The sequence below is a fragment of the Numida meleagris genome, chromosome 12 (assembly GCF_002078875.1).
Source record: "Numida meleagris isolate 19003 breed g44 Domestic line chromosome 12, NumMel1.0, whole genome shotgun sequence".
In the NCBI taxonomy this organism is placed as follows: Eukaryota; Metazoa; Chordata; class Aves; order Galliformes; family Numididae; genus Numida; species Numida meleagris.
The window spans coordinates 13,146,351-13,170,508 of record NC_034420.1 but is presented as its reverse complement, the minus strand read 5'-3'; the positions used below and the strand labels follow the sequence as shown (position 1 = coordinate 13,170,508).

The following is a 24,158-nucleotide window of genomic DNA, read 5'->3' as shown; positions in this document are numbered from 1 at the left end:
GGTGGGGCACCCATCCAAATCTGCTCTGGATGCAAGTCAGCTCCAAAGCTGCAGAGAAACTGTTTTCCTGTTCCAGTTCAAATATGGACAAAATCTCAAAATCTCTCTTGAGACAATGAACATATGCCGCAGATGAAATATGATTAAAAATACTGTTCTTCCTTCATCTCCTGGTTTAATTCTGAGTAGATGGTCCCTCTTTTCCCTCTTGCAACATAACACCCAGCTCTGCTGTCAGTCCACGTGACATCGAACAAAAGCTATCTCCTTTTGCCAGCTGCTTTCCTCCACTTTCTCCTCTTCCAACCCAGATTTAACACTTTAACAAAATATTCTGTAGTCCTTTCCATTTCCAAAGTCAGTTCCCACAGACTAACACATGTGGGTTTATGAATCAACACACAGGACACTGAAGTTCAGAAGTTCTCCCTTTGCGCTCCTTTTCTGTGACCACACTCCATATTTTCAGCTGCAGTAACTGTATTAGAATGGTCACTCCCAAACTCATTAATGAGCACCTCAATCCATCTTGCAGGAGAGCATTTTTTCCTGCAAAATCCTTCTGCTGAGGAAGGCTGATCTGCACTAACCGCATGTTTAAAACCAGCAGCCTTTCCTCTTTCTACCTCATATACATACCTTCACCAAAGGAAAAAAAAATCAGGAAAAAAAAAAAAGGCCTCTCCCTGGCACAGCTCTTTGGGGGATGGCTCACACTGGCTGTGTCTTGCAGCCAAACACATATGTGGGATGGCATACACCTGTTTAGCTTCTGGGCACAGCCCTGAGTTCTTCTTCACTCATCCAGAGATACAATGGCTGCTCTGACAGTAGTGCCTCCTATGTTATTTTGTTGGCCCAGGTCATCAAAGGTGGATGTTGGTGGGATGGCAGCAGGGGCTGCACCTTCCCAGCAATATCCGGTTCCATTTTGTTGCTGTATGACAGATGGCAGCAGAGGGGCAGTCTGACTGAAGGGATCTGACATGCAAGTGTGTATGGAGCAAAGGCGTGGAAATGAATTCTTCCCCACAGAAATAACTGCACCTACTGACATTCATTGACACTTGGTAAATGTTTATGGAGACCAAACACTGCAGCATGCAGGCTCTTGTTCATCGCTGGCAAAAATGCATAGTTAACGGTGTTGACTATGTTGAAAAATAGTATTCTGTAGCTGAGAATTTGCTCTATCAAAGAGTGTTACTGTGCTCTTTGTATCTATTGTAGTTTCCACAGAAATAAACAGGAGGCATTAATTTCGGAGCAAGCTACCTATTTGCAGCACTCCGGCACTGCTAAGCAATTTGTTATTTGGGTGGTAGCTGCCTGCTCCTTTAATGTTATAGGGAAAACGAGTTAGCCCAATTCCTGAGAAGCTTAAGAGTTCAGCATAACATATAAGAAACACTTTTTTTCCTACAACAATCTGCTCTTTGGCACAGCCTCAGAATACTTTACTGCCACGTCTTACTTTGAAATGGGCGGATGCCAAGAATGAGATAAGTGCAGACATCCATGACTGGGAAACACAAGTAGAAGGCCTTCTCCAGAGCCAATTGCAGCCCTTAGCAGACGAGCGCTTCAAAGGAAAAAAAAATCCCCCAAACTAAACAAACAAAGGAGAAGCAGCAGTGAATTTGTCTCTCTGTATTCAACAAGCAGAAGCACAGCGTTTATGTCTAGAGATTAAAAGGTTCTCCTTTAAAAAAAAAAAAAAAAAGAAGACCTCTGAAATATTTACCAAATTGAAATAAAGCTCTTGTTTCTTCGAAGCTTGAGAAGTCTGGCTCTGTGACCCAACATATGAATGCGCACAACGTTACATGAACGAGGAGATGATTTGCTTTTGGCTGTTACCAGTTCAATGAATGGAAACCTGGATTACAGCAGAGACTTGCCATGAGATATGAATGGTTTTAGAGGCCAGATTTGTCTCTCACCAACTCCATTTGGTTTTGGTCTTCCTTAAAAGCCTGATAGCATTTTTTATCCTGGAGTTTTATCACCAGTTTTTCCACTACTACATGTAACCAAGATGAGGAAAAAACGTCAATGTGACCGCAGTCTTCATTTGAAATCCCATCGTTTGTTATTTTTCCATTTCAAATTAGGAAGTGTTAATTTAAGTCAGTTAGACAAAGCATATGGTGAATATCTTGTAAAACATCCAGAGAAGAACAAAAAGAACCTAACAAAGGGGAAAATAAACCGTAAGAGTGAAATTAAATAAAGGCACAGCAAGAAGCTGGCTTTTAGATTCAGCCCTGTACACACCTGGCACCATCAGGGAGCCCAAACTGACCCGTCCTGTGCCCACCGATCTCGCCTGGTTACCTTGCCCAGGTGCACCAAGCCCACAGCTGGACAAGAAAAGCCCGAAGACAGGAAAAGACCCAAAGGCACAACTGTAGGAGCAATTCCACTGACAAGGGAAGATCGCAGAGAAGCAAGCAGGGAAACGCTCACACAGCAGAAATACAATGCCAAGGTTTCAATTCACCCCAAAAAGAAAGAACTGCAAATGAGAATAGCTCTGAGATCTCCAGCGTCTCTAACCTCAGGGAAGGAATCACAGGGGAGCATGTTCCGACCCGGTAAGTCTTAATGAAACTGAAAATTACCTTTAAACAGCACTAGAAGAATAATTTGGCTGCTTTTCAGTTGCCTGCTCAGTTCACGTGGCGATGCTTTGGCCACTTCCAACTCCTTGTTCCACACCTCCCTGTTTGCTACAATACTGACGCTCATCACCGCTATTGTACTTCCTGAGTTCCCCATGTAACTGAACAAAGATTTGCTTTTCAGGCTGGATTACAGAGAGGGCAAATGCACACGAAGTAGTGCAGAAAATCCGCTGTGGCCTGTAGTATCACGGAAAGGTTCAGCGTGTTTTTCTGAAAGGCTGGCGTGGGGCTCGAGCACTTTGTCGGGCTGGGTACGGGCGAGCAAGGAGCACTGTGGTTTGTGTCATACAAGGGATCAAACATCAGGGTCATAAACGACGTTGGTGATGCTGCACATAAAGGGCAAGGGACCGCAGCGACATTTTTGCGAACGCGTGCGAAAATCATCATTGCTGACGATTTAAACTTCAGCTAACTTCAGCTGGCCCCCAGCGGCACGCCAAGAGGCCGACGAGCAGCAGCCCCCTGCCAGCTGCTGGATCCCACACGGCGCCCGAAAGCGGAAGGAGCGCGGATGGGAGAGAGAACGGCAGGAGTGATGGAATGGGTTTTGTTGGAAGTTTCCACATCCATGAGAATTTACCTTTGGCCTAAGACCAGGAATGAAAAACTGTCAGTCCGAAAAGAATGCTTTGGCCAAGGCGACGTACGGCTTAAAAGGGGGCTTTCGTGAGAGCTCGAGTGTTGTGGTCAGCCTGGCATCTGCTATCACATGTTTTACATTTTCTTTTCCTAATGGTATTAAGCTCCCTGTAAGTACTGAAAGTAAGAGAGATTTACTTATTTTACCAATTTCTCCCATATGCTCTAGAGATGCATTAGCACCACTTGCCAACTTATTCCATTTTTTAAGTATTCTAGAGACTTAAAATGTACAATAATATAAACTATCCAGCCCAAATTTCATTTAATCAGTATTTGTCTTCTGTTTCTGTGAGCTCCGTAAAAAGGATCAACTGTCTTTTACAAAAGGTGGCATTTAGGATATCCTGAATATGCAATATAATGTTACAAGTGTGGGGAAATATAACGGTGTACGCAGACTGCTCCAGGAAACCTCTTTTTTCAACTAGTTTCCATAAATCTTAATCCAGAAACGAGGACCATTTTTTTAATCTTTGACTTCTTTTCCAAAGAAAAGAGCAACGCATAGTTGGGAAGGCAACTATGCAGAGGCCTGAAAGTAGGAAGTACAGCAATTTAGGGACGCACTGCATGGCTGAGTCGTAGGTTTTACACTCTCTTAATGTGTGATTATTCTGTAGCATGCTCAAAAAAGCAATTAAGTAGTAGTGAGCCAAGGCCACCACAAATACCAAAGCAAGAACCTGATACTTGATAAAAAAACATTATTATTACATTCACTTTCATTTCTTATTTTTCCATCATACCAGCCCAAGCAATCGAACAATTCTCATTTCCGGAATTGGTGCAAATTCTCCTTTATGCAAGTATGATTGGGTTGTACTGCAGTAAGCAAGAGAGGCAGAAAAGCAACATGAGAGGGCAACGTATGTATTTACACACCTTGGTTTCGAGAGAACCAGCTGCCTTTTGCAAGCAAGAAAAGCCATTCCTCTTGTCTACAATTTGATTTCAGGAACACCGGAAGGAAAAAGCTTTGCGTTATCTATATTAAGTGTTTGGTTGGTTCAGAAGCAAAACACAAATTAATTATCTGAAAAGCAATGTCTGCAAAGTGACTAGGAGGCCTTTATTTTTCCTAAAGGAGTCTTGTTCTATGAACTATCTCATTTCCTGATTAGCAAAGTAAAAGCATGAAATTATTCTCACCCTGGCTACCTCCCAGCTGGATCAAAGCGTGGCCCAGAACATACGGCACCAGTTTTCTTGTTGAGAAAGTCCAGGAGAAATTCTCATCTCTTCTGATGAAGATATCAGTCCAAGAATGCACAGACAGGGCTGGCTGTGCAATGTATAGCTCTACACTTGCCTGGAGAGCTTTGTACCTGGTGTTGTTGCACTGTTACTCCTTCAGCACAAGGAGTCCTGTTCTGCTTTTGGAGCACAGTCCAAGCCCAGCCCCAGATGACGAGTCACCAATGTTCGTGACTCTTTTCTCTTCCCGGGTGTTACAGGGAAAGGTCTGTCCCATTCCCAGAAATACCAGCACCTCTGATGGGGGCTGGGGGGTGCACAGCTCGCACAGGAGCTCAGAGCACTGCTGGGGCCGTGCATTCCCGTGGGTGCAGGGGCACCCTGCAAGGAGTGGGACATGGGTCGGGTGCCCGAGTGCAGCTCCTGGCAGATACATGTCACTGCAATATCTGGCTTCAACGAATGCAGAGGAAAGAGCCCACGCTCCCATCTTCTCAGTGCATACAGTCATTCCTGGAAGGCATCTCCTGCTCCAAGCCACAAAGTCACAGATCAAAACACAACAAGCAGTTAACCTGTTTTTATTTTAATGTGGAGATACAGCATCTGAGTAAGGGCTTAAGGCCATGACGAGTACTTCTGGGTAAATCAGCCCTCTCCTGTCTCATGAAAGATAAATTCAAATACACATTGACAGCCAAAACAGGAGAGCAAGTATTGTTTTCTCACATCTCTTCTGCTTGGAACAAATAGAGCTCTCCTCCAAAGGTGTCTGAATAAATACTACAGTAAGTGGGAATTGATTAGTATCTTCCAAAGAGCCACGTTAAGATGGACTTTTAAAAGAGATCAATAGGCATCGCTCTATTAGTCACATTTTTGGCAGCTTGCCTATAACTGCAAATATATATGTATCTTAGGAGCTCAATTCAGCAGCCAAACCATGTTGCAGGAAAAGGAAGACAGTAAAAGCACATCTCACAGAATCACATGAGTGCTCCCTCCTACCTACAAGAGAAGGTTTTACAGTTAAGCCTGGCCAACCAAACGAACCACACTTTACTGCTCACTGTAACACCTCCCCTTCAAGTCCCTCTAAGATGACTAGGTCTTTTCCATTCTGCTTCCTCGTTTACTTTTATTTCATAAATGCTTTTCAAACTGATTGTCAGTTGGATTAGACCACACTTAATCTGAAATGAGTTCACCACTCCCTGGTTTAAAGGTAAGAACCAACACAACAGGGCAGAGCAGCAGAGGGAGATCTGGAACCAGTCCTGCTGCTGGATTTGTTCTGAGGTCAGGGAGACAGGACTTCCCACAGCCTCAGTAAATAAGCAGAACGTATGTAGTTTGCTCCAAAAGTAATGCCTTTTATTTATTTCCATAGAAACTACAGCAGATACAAAGAGCACAAGCACACTTTGATAGAGCAAGTCTCAGCTACAAAGCACTACTTGCACAACATCCACCTCTGATGTAATGGGAATAAAATGGGAAGCATGGCAGACAGAATCCGACTCCATCACCTTTCCATAACTTTAGCTCTCTGCAAGAATCCAGCTGGGACAAGTCTCACTCATGGCCAAAGAGGCAGCAGCACATGTAAATGCTTCAGAGTTTAGAATGTCACCTGTTGGTTTGGCAGGTCCAAGAGCAGAAGAGGTTGCTGTGGAAACACACGCTGTATTGCATGAACATAAGGCAACATTTTCCATTCAAAGGCAAAGAAACTTGGACCGGTAGTTGCCGAATCAGGTTTGGGGTGGTGGAAAATTTGTTATTTGTTCTCAGTCAGACAAATTTTAATGTAGAAACAATGAAGCTAAAAGTGATGAAAGTATTTACATTCTATTTTTGGATTGCTTCCCGCTCCTCAGAAGAAAAAGTAATATATGGAAAGACTTTCTTGTGCAGTCCATATGCAGCACGTCCACCTCTGTATTCCCATACACTGGTGTCTCCATCTGATTATACTTTAATGAAATTAGTTTAATGGCCAGTCATGTTTCTGAAGAGTTAGTCCTGTAATTCTTCTGTAACCTTATTTACCTGTGCACTCACACTGGCTGACACAACTCTGCTACAAGAAAGAAGGGGACAGACCCTTTAGCAGCGTCTGCTGTGATGGGACAAGGGGAAGTGGTTTCAAATTAAAAGAGATTTAGATTGGCTATAAGGGAAAAGGTTTTTATAATAAGGGTGGTGAGGCACTGGCACAGGTTGCCCAGAGGTGGTGGGTGCCCCATCCCTGCAGACACCCGAGCTCAGGCTGGAGGGGCTCTGAGCACCTGGTGGAGCTGTGGGTGTCCCTGCTCATTGCAGAGGAGTCGGACCAGATGGCCTTTAAGGGTCCCTTGCAACTCAAACAATTCTATGATGCTATGAACTCCTATAGGAAAAAAGAATAGTCAGAAATGTGCAAAATTTCATACTTGAAGAGGCAAGTGGGCCTCAGTTCCTGCTAAGAACTGCCCAGCCCCCTTCTACAACACAACCCATCCCTTCTGCAAGAGGATGGGTGCCCCAGGGGCATCACTGCGCAGTGACAATCTCTGCTCTGCTTCCCTCTCCTTCCCCCTCAACAAGCACAGTGTGAAGTTCCCCAACAGCAGCTTCACCCTGCGGGCTCCATCAGACACAATTCCCACACACTCCTATTTCCTCAAAAGAAAAGAATTCTTTCCAATTAATCTTTCTCACATAAAACGTATAGCTGGAAGGATTTTTCTGGAAACTTTCTATTAAGTAACCACTGGGTTTGAAAGACAAGATTTATTTTAGAAAAGGGAGGTGGGGCTCTACTTCAAGCATTTCATTTTGGAAGCACAGAAGAAAGCTGGAATTGTTCAGCACGAGTCCACTTCTTTCATCCTTTCCTATTTGACTTTGTTTTACCTGGTTTCTTCTAGGTTTTTGGCTATCCCAAAAGTGGTAAATTTACAAACCTACAATTCAACTTCAATACCTCCGGTCTGCACCTAGAGACGTGAGGCCTTCCTGATTTGTGCCAATAGGAGGCCAGGATGTGCCCATAGACAGGGGGGTTATGATATCATGGTGTCATGATCAATGCTTTTGCTGAATTACTTTAATAAAAATCTAAAAAAAACCTCAGACAATATTTCTTCATAAATTCTGATCATGAGCACCACTGAGCAGCATGGGGGGAAATCTCTTTTTGCTAACTAAGGGGGACTGAGGACGCTCAGTACACACTAGCAAGCCTGAAGAGAAACATCGGGATGGAAATAACCTTCTGAGCCATAGCAAATCCCAAGCTGGAGGAACCCATGAGGGTCATCGAAGTGCTGCTCACTGTAAAGGCTTGAGCAGGCCAGCAGTGCCAGAAAGATGTTTTTAGAAAACTTCTCATTTAGGGCTGCTTTCAAAGATGTGGGAGCAGCTAGCTGACGTGCAGACACAGACAGGCAGAACCTTCCGCTTACGTGGTTACAAGCGCATTCCAACACATCCAAATGGCTTAAATACTTTTTTATGCCCGTCCCGCCGTCATAACGGGACCCCAAAAGTGCTCTCTGCAGAGTGCTGAGCTCAGTGTCCCAGCAGCACTGGAGGCCACGGAATCCACCCAGGCAAAACGCATCGCAGCAAAAGGAGCAAGAGACAGACAGCTTTTATTTGTTGTCAGATCGTTTTTGCATCCATCCGGCAGCACATATAAATTCAGCGTTCACTACTGTGTTTTCAGTTGTTCCATACAAGATTGATTCTGTGTCTAGTTCCAAAACTGCTTTTTTTTTTTCTCTTTTCTTTAATTGATCCAGACCACTTTTTGCACAGACCCTCCAGATATGCAGTATGTGAACTTTTCCTCCCACCTTCTACTTTTAGCACCAGATCTGGAAAACTCGTTTCAGAAACTTTTCTTTGGAATTTGGAGCTCTGTGCATTCCTTAAAATCCTGACAAGGATATTCAAGCGAAGGAAGCGCACATTACTGGTATCTATCCCTGGCATTGCTTAAAGCCTACCCTTTTCTTCTAATACACCTCAATTCCCATATTTTAATTCTTATTACCTCCATTGAATAAATGTGCCTACTGAGACCTGTAAGCAAGCAGGAGAAATGTGTGGATTTTTATCAGTCTGGTTCCCTTAAAGATCTGCAGTTGTATCTGTTTCAAAACGACTGAGGCAGAGAAACATGGAAAAGCTCAGCTGTGAAGATATGGAGACTTTGGCTGCAGTTCATTCAGCTTCCCAGGGTTCATCACAACAGTCTTTGGCTCTCCTCTCTTCTGTTTTCCTCCCCGCTAATGGACACTTTACTATTCAATTAGTGCCGCATGATCCAAATCCCATCAAAGTCAATAAAACTCTTTTCATTTATGTTAATGGGCTTTGGACCAATTCCTGAATTAGAAGCAGAATCAAATAAAACACCCTTAAGGAAAAGATGCGCTGAGCTTTCACTTTAAAGCACAATCTCAAAAACCTTCCTTCCAAAGGTTTTTACTCGCTTCAAAGAAAATTTCATTATTGGCCAACTCATAAAAACAGCTGGACAGACCTCATTTCCCAGTCTGATTAAAGTGTGAAAACAAATCTCAACGCAGGCTCTGCTTCCCCATGAAAAACCTTCCCATGATGAGGGCAGCAAACCTGACCCTGAGGTTCCATCCTCCCGATGCCGTTCCTGCGTTGCACAGGTCTGGGAGGCCTCCACCCTGCTGGAAGATGGATTTGGCAATACAGCCGCCTTTAGAAGGTCCTGCCCCCAGACACTTGTTATTTCTCTGGCCCCGAAGCTCAGCACAGCTCGGTTGTGCCAGCACGGCTATCTGCTGGGCTGGGCTGAAGGAAACTTCACCCATGTGATTAACTCGGGAAGGCTGTTTAGCCAAGCAGCATCCAAACCTGACCGAGACGAATTAAGACAGATGACGCTCTGTGCAGTGGAGCAGTCACCATTACATAGAACAGAGTTGATTTTCCATCGCCACTTTAATCAAATTAGCAAGAGAGAGCACCAGCTACTGCTAGAACTCAGAGCTGGGAGGAGGTTTCCTGCTCTGAGGCCGTAGCCTGGTTGCTGCAGGAATTAATGAACCACACAACAGACAAAACTACGTTATGTAAACAAGGACATTGAGCCTTCTTCTGATACTTTTGGTCCATTTTGGCAATGCCAGCTGAACTGTACAATGCCACTGTATCACTTCTCACAGAGCAGCCTGTTTTAATTGACTGGCACATTAAACATTAAAGAGTTTTGCAAAGTTTGACCACAGAAACCATGTTCAGAAATCACATGCAACCAGTGCTGATTCCACTGCAGTGTCAGAGAATATTTCCTCACATTCCCCAAAGCCCAAACAGAAGAAACAAATTCTTGTTGTCAGTTTGGGTGGGGTGTTATTTCACACCAGGCCTGGCTGGCAGCACAACAGACCTGCAGACAGCCTCCCCGAGAGCAGCTTTGGCAGAATGGTAACAGAGACGAGGACGAGAGGTGCTGCAGTCCCTCCTGGCTACAGCCACAACCCCTTCCCGTGGAATCAATCAGTGCAGTCCCAGAGGGGACAGTCCTGCAGAGCGGCGGGCACCGCGGTGACACCAGCACGTGGCTCAGAGCTCTGCTCCCACCTCCCTGCGCTCACCCTGAGCCATCACATGGACCTGATGGTGAGACGCACCAAGTTCAGTTTGCTCTCGAGTGTGGTAATTGTTCCAGCCTTGCCCTGCAGATGTAATTGGGATAAATGGGGACATGGCTTGTTGCTTTGTTCTCCCTTCTGGATGGACTTGGAGGAGGAGGATATTCACTGAACAAGGATTTTGTTGTAAATAGCCAAAAAAACAGCAGTGTTTTCTGCTCGTTCCTGCAGCATGGGCTCCTCATAAGCCATTCTTATCACCTCGGCACTCCAGTACCAGGCTCAGCATCTCCCCTGCTAATGCTGACCTGCTGCTTCTGGCTGTGCTCCCTTTGCCCTCTGTTGTTCCCCAGCCCTCCTTCTCACCACAGCACACGAAGGGACATGGCCTTCTTCCTGTTCTCAGTGACACGGTCCTCCACAGGAACCACAGTGCATTTTTCTCCACTGAAGGAAATATTTCCAACCATGAAAGGGCGAGCAGCACAGTGCACCAGCTCCGTACAGTCGGTGGGGAGCGAGGCTTTCAGACAATCTGTGCAGCTCTGGAATCCCAACCCTTTAGCCATGGTGGAGCACACTCACCTCCCCTTGGCTGCAGTTTCAAAGATGGCCATTTGCTGCGCATTCCTCTGCAAAGGAACGATGCTGAGAAGGTCCCTGGCTCAGTGAAGGGGATGGGAACCCGTCACAAGGAGCAAGCTGCTTCCACACCCATGAGAAATACAAAAATTAGGGCTAGTTGAGCCACTGCAGCGTGCTGCCCACTGGCACTGCCTTGTGCTTTCATGTTACAAGAAGTGCCAAAAATTATAAATAGTGTATTGGATTACTCTTACAGAGTGAGTCTATTCCCAGAATGAACCGTATTGTTCTGTGGAGCTGTCCTCTGGAATCGTGGCCAAATGCAGCACGAACAGGAACAGAAAAATAAATCTCTTTATCAGGGACTAAGCCAGGTTCCCGGTGATATTTGAGCTATAATCAGTACCTGAGGGGTCTGAACCAAAGGGAGCTGCCTGCCCACTTTTGTCTCTCTGCCTTGACCCCACTGCCACCACTTTATGAGGCTGGGCAGCGCCTCCTCACATGGATGCTAAGGAAGCTGATGGAAAGCAGTTACCGAGCTGTATCAAACTTCAGGCAGCCTGCACCCCTCCTGTGAGCAATGCCAGCGACGACGAGGCTTGTCTCATCATTAAGACAGAGCACCCGTGGAGATATTCACTGGGTGGCTCACAAAAAGACCCTGAAGTTTAACAGGACTTCATGTCGTTCCTTCTGAGAAGGCCGGAGAAAGGATGGCAAGGCATCGCTGAGCCAAAAGGGCTGCGTCACGACAAGATGCTCCATGTGTGTTTCCATCACTGTGTTCTGCTCCCTCAGGGCACTGCAGCATCACAGCAAAGCCATAAGGTCACCTTCTGCTAATCAGAAGTAGTCAAAAGTGCAGCTCCACCATGGTTCTCAATGCAATCTCAAAGCCTCTCTAAGCAAACATTTTGACAAAGTGTTCCAGCACTTTCTAATCCATGTTGCCCTCCTTGAGTGCTAACAACTCCTCCATCAGACAGCCTGCAAGAGGCTAGAACTGCCTCAGAGAAGGTCTGAGGTCGGCCTGTGTTCAGCATTCTTTCCAAGGATGCTTTAAGGCATCTCACAATTGGTCACCAATAGCCCATAACTCACTAAGCAGCCTCCATATATGAGACTCTGCCTCTTTTAATTAAGAACGTGATGTCCTAATGAAAAATCAAAACTTCGGGATTTAGAAGACTCCTTGCAACTGTCAGTGTTATATTAAGTCAAAGCAATGGAATTCGTGGCATAGAAGAGATAAAAAGAGGATTAAATTTGACCTGATAGGCCTCTAATATTAGTGACAAATGATCTGAATATAAACAAATTTAAAACAAAAAGAGAAAAAAACCAACAGTTTCCCACAGTGGGAATAGCTCGGACGTACCATAGTACTTGCAAGCAGTGATTCGATATTTCAAAATCACATCCTTGGGCTAAAGATGACACAGAGTCCATTCTGCAAATGCCCTACAAAAGGGTTACCCCAGCACGAACGTTTCTTAACTCCACAGGTTAAAGCAACCACCTCTTTCAGCCATTCCTAAGGAACACAAGAAGCAGCCAAACCCTTCAAAGACCCAACAAGATTCATCATGGATGAATTTCATGTTATTATAACATTTATTCAACAGCCCTGCCAGCGGTGCCGTGATTTCTACAGGTTTGCACGATAACACAAAAATGTCACCAAAATTACATCAGCGCGATAATGCAGAGCCACGAAGCCATTCGGCCTTCAGCGAGCCCAAACATCTGTGCGAGAACCCCCAGCGCTTGCAGCTGAGTCTTTAACCCATCTGCCCTTTGTGACCAAGGACTCTGAGAGCCCTCAGGATCACCGCTCTCCTCTCCCAATGCATTTTTGCTATTTCCAAGTATGTAAGCAAATCCCAAATACATTCCTTCACCAAATCTCATTTTAATAGTGCATATGCAGTCTGATTCTGTGTATCCTTCTGCCTCTCAGGAAGGAGTGTATCTCTTTACAGACCATGATAGTCTGTAATTCAGGCTGTCGGAGGAGAGCATGTCACCAGGAGAGTGTGAAAACATCTAATTACATAAGGCCAGGTCCTCAGCTAATGCAAAGTGACAGAGCTCCCAGAAGCCCACGGAGGAACGATGCCACATATCAGCAGAGGTCTGGCTCGTTATAATTGAATAGACCCAGTGTCTGATTTCCCCACCTACTGACAGACTGTTGGACTTGAGACCATCGGGATCTCAAAGAGGGCACTGGAGAGCTGAAAGAAGATTGCATCAAAGAAAGCAAACTCCTGTTTGGCTGGATGCATGTTTAGGATCCAGCTATTCCCAAGCTACCAGATCAGCCTGTTGAACAGATATGCAGTTGGAGTTATTCTCATGTTGCTTTCCCACATAATTTGGGTATTTTGGGTTGAGGAGCTGCGTTTGGCATTTGGGGAGTTTTCTACAAGTGCTACTAGTGTTAGTGAAGTCAGAGCTAACCTCAGGCAGGGACAGAAAGCTCTGCATCTCAGAGGCTTCAGCCCCACCTGTGGAAGGTCCTCTCCTCGTGGCTTCCCCCAGCATACCTCCAGCAGTGCAGGAGCAAAGAGGGGCAGATGCAGAAAGCAGGAAAATCTTTCTCCTTCCTGGCTCCATCCTCATAGAAGAAAGGCAGAAGAGCTGTCAGAATGAGCCTGCAAATCAAGGCAGCTGGAATTGTCTCATCCTCCTGCCATGGACAAGAGGAGGGTTTCTCCTGGTCCCTCCACCTCACTTAATGCATCACGTCTCCTGTGGCAGCGATGTGGTGTGAGGCGGAAGGGGAAGAAGCTTTAGCAGAGCTATTTCAGCTTTAGGAGCATGCAGTTCTGCCCTGTTCCATCCAGCATATGGGATAGAAACAGCAATGGAAGAGCTCCATTTGAGCACCTTGTCTTCAACCCCCTTGCCACCACTGCACCAGGGGACAGAGAACAAGGTGAAAGACAAGGCTATGATCTGATTTTGCCCCAGAATGAATGTCCCCTTGCTAATCAGTCTGCCCAAGCAGAGCCCAATGAAGCCAGTGAAACCAAAGTGACTTCAACAGCTTTGGAACAAGCCCGAAGATCAGCTGCTTGCAATGGGACCTTCCAGGCATTTATGCGAAATGAGGATGGACCACGATGTAAAAATTGACATGGAGGATCCATTTTTACTTTGCAGTTTTCTGCTTAGAGAAATGCAAGATTATACTCTATTTTCAGCACTTCTTCTGTGTATATATATATAATGATGTATATAATTTTTATTGGCCTTAACTGGACTGCAGTGAACTACCCAGTAATTTTACTTTCATAGTAAATGCCCTATCCTTTCCTACAAAGGAGTGTCAATGAATGCAAGACATCATGTAAGTTCTCTTTTCTTTCTTTGCTTGTCCATTAATTACTCAGCCTGAGTTTCATATTTCTATTTCAGAATGGTAAATCATCCTTTGATTAATCACATTGTTACACTTACTGCTTATGTCAGCCTTAATGTGCCTTAACTTTTGCAAACATTTGGTGCTGACAGACACCGCTAGTCCTTATTTACTTATTCAGCACTTGGGTTTACTGATGAACACTGGATCTGCCATTTTCACAATGAAACCTAAAACAAGTAGGAAACTGATTTCAAGCTTTAATATAAACCTGAAAACAATCCAAATTCATCCCTATAATTTCTTCATCCTTAAGTGCTTTATTGGGCATAAAATTTGTACTTCTGGGTGTTTGGGGATGGTTTTTTTCCCACTTTACAGCAGGATTGTGACTTTGGATAGATTCACCATGACCTACAGAGAGATATTTTGAAAAGTTTCAAGGCCATATTTTTATCTACTTATTACTTACTTTGTGTAAGAAAATGTTTCAGCATTTTCAGCTTCACAAGCAGCACAGACTGCAGCTTCCAATATAACTCGTGTCACGTGAGAGAGAGTTGGCACATGAAAGACTCTTGGCCCAGCTCAGCTGTCTTCATCATCAGGTAGTGATTTATTTCTCAGAGACTGTTTTTTAAATACATTCTGGTTTGCAGAATGCTTTCCAAACAACATCTTTCACATTCCTTCCACAGCTCCTCTGCTCGGGGAAAGAAGAAAGCCTAGTAGTTTTAACACTGAAGAATCAAGAAGTTTAATCATCTGCATATGAATTGGTTGATCGTGATTTACCCAAAAGTCATGCTTCAGAACAAATAAAACCACTATTAAAACAGTAACCACAGCCTGTGCTGCCACCTATCCTTAGTTAATCTCGGCGTTTTCTTCAGACTTTTTCTACTTCAGAGCTCCAGGCTCTGCCCCACATGCAGGTCTCCCTTGCTGCTGGTGAAGGGCTGCAGGCACCGCTCCTCGCAGCGGAGGTGCACACACGCGGCCCTGGCAGGGCTCACAGCATGAGTTTGCTTGGGGCAGGACTGGCTGTTAGCTCTGTTTTATGCACATGGGTGAAATGGTAGCAGGATTAGCAAGTCGTTGGGCTCACGTCTATGCTTTCTATTCTAAATTCTATCATTTTTCCATATTTTTATTAAAACGTCAATGGGTTATTGTTATGTTTAGCTCTTGAAATACTTTGACTCCCAAGAAAACAGGCCTTTTCTTTCCTGTTGAACTTGACATATTACTTTGACTTTCTCCAATCCATACTGAGGACAGCATTCATTGCACGATGCCAGAAAGCCATGTTCGCCTCCACAACTTGAAGCAGAAACTCCTCCTATCGGTTTCATGTGCCAGTGTAGCACTGACCCTGGAGCCCCTGTCCTTCTGGGTGTGCCTTGTCTACAAGGATCCCAGTGATACTCACTGACTCTTTTTCATTATGACATTAGTAGGTTTCATGGTTCATTTCAGTAGAAATTGATTGCAATCTCTCCCGTGAGGTCCACCTCACTACAGGCTAAATGCTGGAAAAAACTGATCAGACCGTGCAATGAAATTCAAACACAGAGGTAAAACTACAGGAAAAGTTAAAGGGAATGACAGGAGGAAGGGGGTTAAAGTGGCTTTATTCATAGCTCACCACGGTAATGGGAAAAATGATAATACCGTACTTGGAAGGTGTGAGATTCAGAAAGTACCACTGCCCCTGAGCAGACTCAACCTTTCAATTGCCCATGGAGAGATGTACACATGAAGAATTACTTATTTATTTTGAAGATCAAGGTGACAAAGGTAGCAAAAATAAAAAGGAAAAAAGCCCATAAAATTTTACATAAACTAAGGGAGTAAGACAGAATATGGATGTGAAGCAAATGCTGATCAAGAGTAGCATCCCTAGGACACTAGGAATACACCCCGGCTGATTTTCACTGCCCTGGTGGGTTTTGAGACTTCAAGAAATACAATTTATTTTCCTCTGTCTTTTCCTTGAGAAAAACTCTTACTCAAAACACTTGTTTTAAATAGGAAACAGATCCGCAGACCAAAAAGTTTAAAAACTAATGGTGAAATTCATGTTTGTGACTCCAAGAACTCCAGGTCTGAGGAAAGTACCAGACATTTCGAGACCTGGGAGTAACCCAGAAGATCTATAGCGGGGACTGTGACTTAGGTATGAGGAAGCAACACCCCCTTCAGCACTTGAGGAGGATGCTCTTCTTTTCAATGTTACCATTTAATGGAACAGTGCTGAAAATAGCATGTGAAATGTAGGCCTTTCACTTCGCAGACTATTAAAACTGGAACCCGCTGTGTCAAAACTCTGCAAATAAAGATGAATTTAAAACACACACACACAGATAAAGGGGCTAAAGAAACCAGATGTGACGCGTTAAAGAACTTATTGAAACTTTGGAAGAACGAAGGCAATAAAAGGAGAAGGCGATCTGAAAAAGAGGGCGTGCACATCAGAGCCATTCCCAGGGAAAAAAAAAACAGAATGCAATTTTGTGCAACCTCCTACAGGAGCGCGAAGACCTGCTCCCTGATTCTCTGATCTAATCAGACCCGGTATGAGAAATGTCCTGGCTGAACGTGCAATTAAGTAATGGCACAACCTGCTTACAAAGCAACAGCCGCTGTGAGTAAGAAGTGCTCAGAAATGGGTCAAATAAAATACCCGTGTGACCTGTGCAGGAGAGGTCCTGCTCCACGCAACCGCTGGACTTCTGGTTGATCCAAACACGCATTTTCCAACTTTCTATAGCAAAAGGTATATATACGTAATTCACTCCAAATGTGGGAATGTCTTGCTATTGGAAGAAATCTGCACTGCTAGATTCCCTGGAACACCTTTCCACGCCATGAGGAAGCAGGGAGCCGGTAGCTAGGTCAGCTAACAGCCTTTTTGAAGGGCACGCCTCTGGAAGCTGAACAGGGACTGACTTCTCAAAACAGACGTTCTGTTTACGCCAGAAAGTAATTATGACCTTAGCAAAATTAGCTACTGTATTTGGGTCTTTCGAGATGGAAAGTAGGAGGAGCCATTAGGCACATGTTCTCGGGTGCACATGGTTTAATACTCTGACTGGAAAACTAGTTCTTGTGTCATCAAGGAGGACAGTTCAGCTGAGATACTCCCACAGACAGGACAATCCAAGGTCAGATCAGACATAAAGGAATACCTGTCTTTTATCTGCAGGCCTATAGCACACCATGGAAATACAGGTTAGACTGCCCGAGGATTTTCTGTCCAGATGGTGTCCGCCTGTATGATGTCAGAATATCAGATATTATCTCAGATAAATGTAGGTGAGGTATTCCATGCGCAGAAGATGCAAAGAAAAAAAAAAACTACTACTTGCTGATGAGAGATTCTCTCCTAAGGAGAGCAAAATGAGGATAATTTACTCCAGTTAGAGGCTGAATCATAGTGTTTACATTCTCAGTGTTTCAGGCTATAGCTCTTACAAGGAAAAGTCTCTGCAATTTACAAAGCAGAAAGGGCTGACTAATTAGGCTGGTGCTAGCTGGGGACATGAACCCAGAGGACGGATTATGAACTAAAGGTTTTGTCTTGTGAAAATATATGGACATTCTTGAGTATTAGGGACTAAAATAGCTCACTGCTTTCCGTCAGGTGATGCAGGTCTTTCATATAACGCGTATGAATTGCGACGTGCAGACTCCCATTCTGCTCCAAACTGACATACATGCTTGGCTTAAACAAGTGGAGAAGCCAAATGAATCTGAAAGACCATATGTGTTAATAGAGATCTCTCTCTAATCATCTGCAGAGGAAGGAATTATTTGCATTTCTCCTGCCACTGTCTCAGAGTCCCACTTGTCGAAAAAGCCAAAGGCCCACAGGTTTTTGCCCCTGCACACAAAGAGATGGCAATTTTGGTTAGATTTTTTTTTTCCAATTTTAAGGGAAAGCTCCCAAATGAAGAGATCATCCCTGCCAAATTTTAATCCACTAAAAATGTATGCAACACAATCCCAATATCAATGCTAGGAACTTACATTACAAAAAGAATTACTGGAATTATTTGCTGCAGGCATCTGTTTTAGCCATCGGGTACTGGACCTGAGCAGACTTTGAAGACAATCCTGTGCTACCTTGAGTTCTGCTTTTTTGCTCCATCACAAACCAGTGAAATCCAAAAACCAGATAAAGCAGAAACAAAACTAAATTGTAAATCCATATGAAAGCAAGAGATGGATGTCTAAATGGAAAAATAGCAGTTACATAAGCATGTTTGTCTTCCCTGTTGTATTCATTGTGAGCAGATCCTTCACCCTGTTGCCCAGGTAAGTTATGGGATCTAGATAAGATGAGTTCGACCCAACGTCAGCGCTGTGGCCAGGTTCAGGAAGGCAGCTCTGTCTGGAAGGTGTTTAAGAGTACAACCTGAAAGCTCGCTGACTTCAAAGGGCACAAGCACATGCTCAAAGTTAAGCAGGATTATACTGAACAAGGGCAGATTTCACAATGTGTTTAAGTGTCTCAGGAGTGCAGGGAACACAGTAGGCAAGACAGAGGGAATACTATCCTGGGAGGGAAAAAGGTGGGCACCTCACATGGGTAGTCTGAATTGCTCTCAGGAAAGCTGTTTGAATGAGTCTGGAATTTGGGCTCCTACATTTATAACTTACATTACATGTCTAAAATTAGATCATATGAATAGTCCCTTTGAAATAAAGAGGAGAGAAAATAAATGTATTCCAACCAGCTGATTTTAAAACAGGAAATAAAACACTAATAACACAGATAATGTCTTGGGACAATTGATAGACGTGCACCTAAGTTAACAACAGCCAAAGCGCCAGCCAGTTCCTGAAGATTCATGACTGTTTAGTGAGGGGAATGCATGGCCAGGAACCCACCCAGGTCAGCTCAGTACTACAGCTACAATTAGTTTTGGGCAACAATCTAAAAAGTACTGCTGGCTTCCCAAGCGTTTCTAGAAGAAATAGCATCTGGGCAAGCAGCCAGCTAACAGGCTTCTCTCAAACAGTTATTACAGCATCCAGGAGAGACTGAAATGCTGTAGGGCAAACCCTGCCTATTTCATCCCATAAGAAGAAATACTTATGTCAGTTACAGTAGTGAGTCGGCTGTGGCATGGTACCCCAAAACAGAACGCATGAAGGGTAGTGCTTGTAGTTCCATGAGAAAACTCACAACCATAAATGTCCTCCATAGCTTACTTTCTTTATGTCCATTTCTATTTTTTTCCCATTTTAATGGCAATGTACACAGAGTCTTCAAACAGCAGGTATTTTAATTTTTGTAGTTTATACAAACTATAATAATTATTAGAATTACGCTAATGAAACAAAGCTAAGACATCATATTCCTGTATTGGAGCCGATGTTCCTCCAGTTGCTTCAGAGAGGGTGAGATTGTTCTGACTCCCCAACGCCAAGCTGTGATCCTCAGGCTTTTAGAAGCCCCCATAAATCTGACAATAAATTTGATTACGAGGCTTAAGGCAATTATACGCTCATTACCCACACCAGTATATTGTTCATACTGTGATCCTCCTGCATTTGCCTGTGCTTAAGCACATGTTCTGCCTCACAAACCATGAATGTTATGAGGAAACTGGGAGAGAGTTTATGCCTCTTACGTTTCACAACCAAGAAGTACACGTCTGCCTCAAGCACTGCACGGGTATTTATTAAGATAAGAAACCCAGATGCATAAAGAGTTTGTCCACAGCAGCAGGCTCATCTGCTGTGGTTAGGGAAGGACTTATCTTAGAACCAAATTCTGCGACCCTTTATTATTTCATGGTATTTTTACAGCCTCGAGGTCAGCTCGCTCCCTCATCTCCAAACGTGTCCCCAGTGAGGACCTGGCCAAGGACCAAACCATACTCCCAGTGCACTACCTGCCGCAACGTCTTACAGGCCACAGACAGTCAACCATGTTGGTTTTGCCCACTTAGGTGAAGATTAGTTTGAGTTCTATCGTGACAATCAAGGTGACATCACATTGTCCTGAGTGTTTATATTTTCAGGCAGAAAGCTTTCAGAAAAATTTTGAATGATAAACCTCATATCCATAATTCAAAAAAACTATCGATTAGCTTTAGCTTTCCAATGATCTGCAAAGATCCATCTGAACTCTGAAAACACACCCAGACTGCATACTTCGGAAGTTCTCTTCGCCTGTCTCTGATCTGATTTTCAAGTCAACAAAAATAGTTTTGTCATTGATTTCTGTTACAGAAAACTTAGAGGCCCCAGACTAAACGTGTATCTCCTCAGTCAGAGCAGCAGATAATTCTGTATATGCATTCACTGTACCTTTTAATTTCTTTAAATGATTGCAGATTAAAAACCTTTGCCATTTATAGTACAGTTCAAAAATCTGTTCACAGATCTACTATTTACATATAAATCCATTCCAACAGCCTCTCTTTTTGGCAACACCAGCAACACCAGACAGACTCTTCTCAGACAATAACTGGAAAATAAGACACATTTGGCAGTTAAGTGCAAACCAAAGGGGATGTTCTGAGGAAATAACATCAGAAGTTGGCAAGATGGCAGATGCATTCACTTACTTGAACTAAATTCAGTCAACAAATTTTGCAATGTAAAGATCAAACTTTGGAACTTAATTCAAATATTATCTCCACCTTAATATCCAATGGCAAAAGCTGGAAGCCCACCAAAAACAGAGGCAGATGTCAAACCACCTTCAATAGCAGGCATTTCAAGGCATTAATGGAAACAAGTTTGCAACAAACAACTCTAGCACTCCTCAGTTGACAACCCAGTTGTCAGAAAGCTCCAGCATCCCTGGAAAGGAGATGGAAATAGAAGAGGTGTGTTAAGAACACTGGCCACAGGATGTACACCACCAGGCAGCTGAAGGACAAGGCAGGAGTCTGTTGAATTTCTTCACTGAAGTAAACAAGATGTGGCAAAATGGACATACAAAACCAAGTGAGAATAATATTCCTGATGCGTTCATTCCCATTCAAAATCCCAATAAATCTGAGAGCAACATACAGCCCAGTGAGTGGTCTTTGAGGATGTCTCGTTAGCAACATATTGTTCAAGAGAATCTTTAATACTCTTTGCAAACACAAGAAATGAAAGAGTAAGCTGACAGAGTTAAGTGCACTCAGCTTCAGTGCTTGGACCAGTGACTGCTGGGGGATCGCTAGTATCATTTCTTGGAGTTTCAATAATTCCAATGATATCTGTTTTAAACTCTCCCCCCAAAAGAAAGAGAGAAACTTAGGATGGAATGGGTAGAGATGGAACATAGTACCCAAGGGATCAGAGTTCAATTTGTTGTTCCAAACAGATTTAGTGCACAATCTCAGGGAAATCATTAAAGCCAGATGCTTAAAGATATTGAGGTAATGCTTCCTGCAGTATGGCTTCAAGGACGTGGGCAATAACAAACGCGCTCCCACACCAGACCAAATCTTCTCCTGGTTCTTCTAATGGACAACGAAACCAAGAATACTGGAATCAGGCACGCAGGTTGTGGGTGCAAGCTGCGGAATGAGACTCCGCCCCAGTTCTGCAATGCTCCAAGCAAGAAAAATTTGCCCTATACAAAATGATGCATGCTAGGTACTGGGGGACCAAAGTACTCCTGCTTCCTATGAGAGGCAGGCCTCCAGGGTCATGTTCTGCTTTCTAAATTGCTCTTCTTGCACAACATTGGTGTTCCTCTTGCCCTTGGACAGCTGTGCACAGCAAACAGAACATTAAAACCTGCTTCTCCAAGCAGGGAAGCACACAGCTAGGAGAAATCACAGGAGAGGAAAGAGTCAAGGCAAAAGTATTTGACTCCTTTCCATTCTCAGATAGCCAACAGACTATCCCCATGCATGTTATCATCTTGGCACAGCAAGCGAACGGCTTTCTATGATTAAATAAACAGAAACACAACTGACTCATACTAGCTTTTTTTTAATGCAGAGAACAGAATGCGTTAAAATACAGTAATCTCAAAGTTACAAACTCTAAAGGATATGGCAAGAAAATATTGGCTAGATTAGCGGTTCATTATCAAAAATATAGCCTTTTTCTCAGTTAACGATTTTCTATGCAGTAATTACCGTCCGAGTGATAGTGCAATGGGTTAGGATGTCAGGTACGAGCAGTTATCATTTGACTGTGAAACAAGCACTCCAGAACAGAAAGCTGCAGCAAGTTTTAAAACACACAGCCTTGCGGAATGAATCACAGGGAGCTGCTTCACTTGTGGAACTCAGACTCTTTTGAGACTTTCCATCAGTCACTTGATTAGGCAATAAAACTCACTGAGTGAACGATCTATGAAAAAAGACTGAATAAATTGAACTTTCCCAGGGCAGAAACGTATCTTACCTATCAGATTTGTTTACAGGGCAGTCCAGCCCATTATTCAGGATCAAGTCTTCTAAAATTTCCCTTTGCAGATTGGAAGTGAAAAGCGGAAGAGGATTTCCAGAACATGACATTTCATCCTGTTGCCAAGGTGTCAGGTGCCTCAAGTAACTTTACCACAAATCAACACAAATCTTGGCTTCGGCTGCTGTGTTACCGAGTAGCTACCGCAGAGCATGTGCTCCGACTTCCAGTGCCACTGTCTGCACAGCAGTGCCTGGTGCGGCGCAGCTATTCCCACACAAGGGAACATTAGTTAATTTGCATTCACAGTTACCATATGAGGTGTGAGTTTATGGCAGTCCACACATTTTATATTTAGAAAATTAATGTAATTATCTTAGATATAATAACAAAAGTAACTCACCAACCCATCGCAATTGCTGATAGCAACTGAAGCATTTGGTAGATCAGTGATATCCCCAACATAGAGGCAATTCCCATAGAGAGGTTCGATGCGAGTCTCATCCGAGTCCTCCTGCCATTCAACTGTTGCTCCAGGGGCAACGAGCCTGGAGTTTGGCCGCAACCTGAAGTGAAACTCTCTTCCAAAAACAGTGACATTGTAAAATATTTGCTCATTTGCTGCTTCTTGTTGCAAGTTGTCCGCAGCTCTCCTGAAGCGTGCTTTTGGCGGTCCGGACACCAGGTGGGATAGGAACCTGCCCTCTGAGTCGGTGCTGGTGGGGATGACAAGGCTGTACTCCTCTATATTCCTCAGAATGGCATCTTTGCAGGGAGAGATACGAGAGGAGAGAGATACTGGACCTAAACACGTCCTGATGCCGCTGGATTTTTATTCCATTATTCATTAGCACGGCAGACACTTACATAAGGCAAACGGACCCTGTCCTGTACAAGCACTTGGTTCACCAGCACGAAGTGTGCAGAGTTCATTCAAACTTGCCTTTGCTCCCCAAAGCAGCGGACAGCTGCCCAAGCCCACCCGCCTGCCCGGGGGACCCCGCGCTGCCGGACATGCAGCGGGGTCCCGGGACCCATAGCTCGGCCCTCGGAGAGCAGCGGGGCTTCCCGGCCGGGCGGCGACGCTCAGAGGGCGCGGAGCCCTTTCGGGACTACTCGGAGGGTCAGGGGAGGGAGCCGGCGTGCGGGCTGCAAGCCCGTAAGGGCTGCGTGTCGCTCGAAATCCCCGCGGCGCGGCGGGGATGGGCCAGCTGGGGACGGGGATGCCGCGGGCAGCAACCGGCAGCGGTGCCGGCGGCCGCCCGGGGACTTTGGGACGGCGGTGACGGCCGAGGCAGCGAGAGGAGGAGCAGGCAGACGAGCTGCCATGTGCTCCATCCCGCACCGGGAACTCCGGGACCGAACCCTGCCCTGTTCAGGGCGGGCAGGGGCGGCTGGGGGCACGGCGCGGTGCTGCCGGCGATGCTCCGCGTCCCCGTCCCCATCTCCGTCCCCGTCCTCGCCCGCCGCTCGCAACTGGAAACCCAGCAAAAGCGCCCGCAGAAGAAGTTCAAGCGGAGCAGCAAACCGCAGGGCTCGCAGCCGCGACTTGAGACGGGCGGGCTGCCCGGCACCGGCAGCCGGAGGCAGGGCGAAGCGAGCAGCCCGGAGGCGGCGGACGGCCGCGGGACCCGGCGGGCACCTACCTCTGTGCCCGGGACGCCGCGGGGCAGCGGCGGG

General features: G+C 44.9%; 1 protein-coding gene across 1 annotated transcript in view; it reads right to left on the bottom strand.

Moving 5' to 3' along the window:
- The window catches only part of ADAMTS2 (ADAM metallopeptidase with thrombospondin type 1 motif 2), a 169,587-nt gene extending 145,435 nt beyond the window's left edge, over nucleotides 1-24,152 (bottom strand). Inside the window, exons 1-2 of the mRNA XM_021410855.1 lie at nucleotides 24,125-24,152; nucleotides 22,882-23,243 (exon numbers count right to left, since the gene is read on the bottom strand). The gene's annotated coding sequence lies outside the window, so the exon portion shown is untranslated. The remainder of the gene's footprint in view (nucleotides 1-22,881; nucleotides 23,244-24,124) is intronic.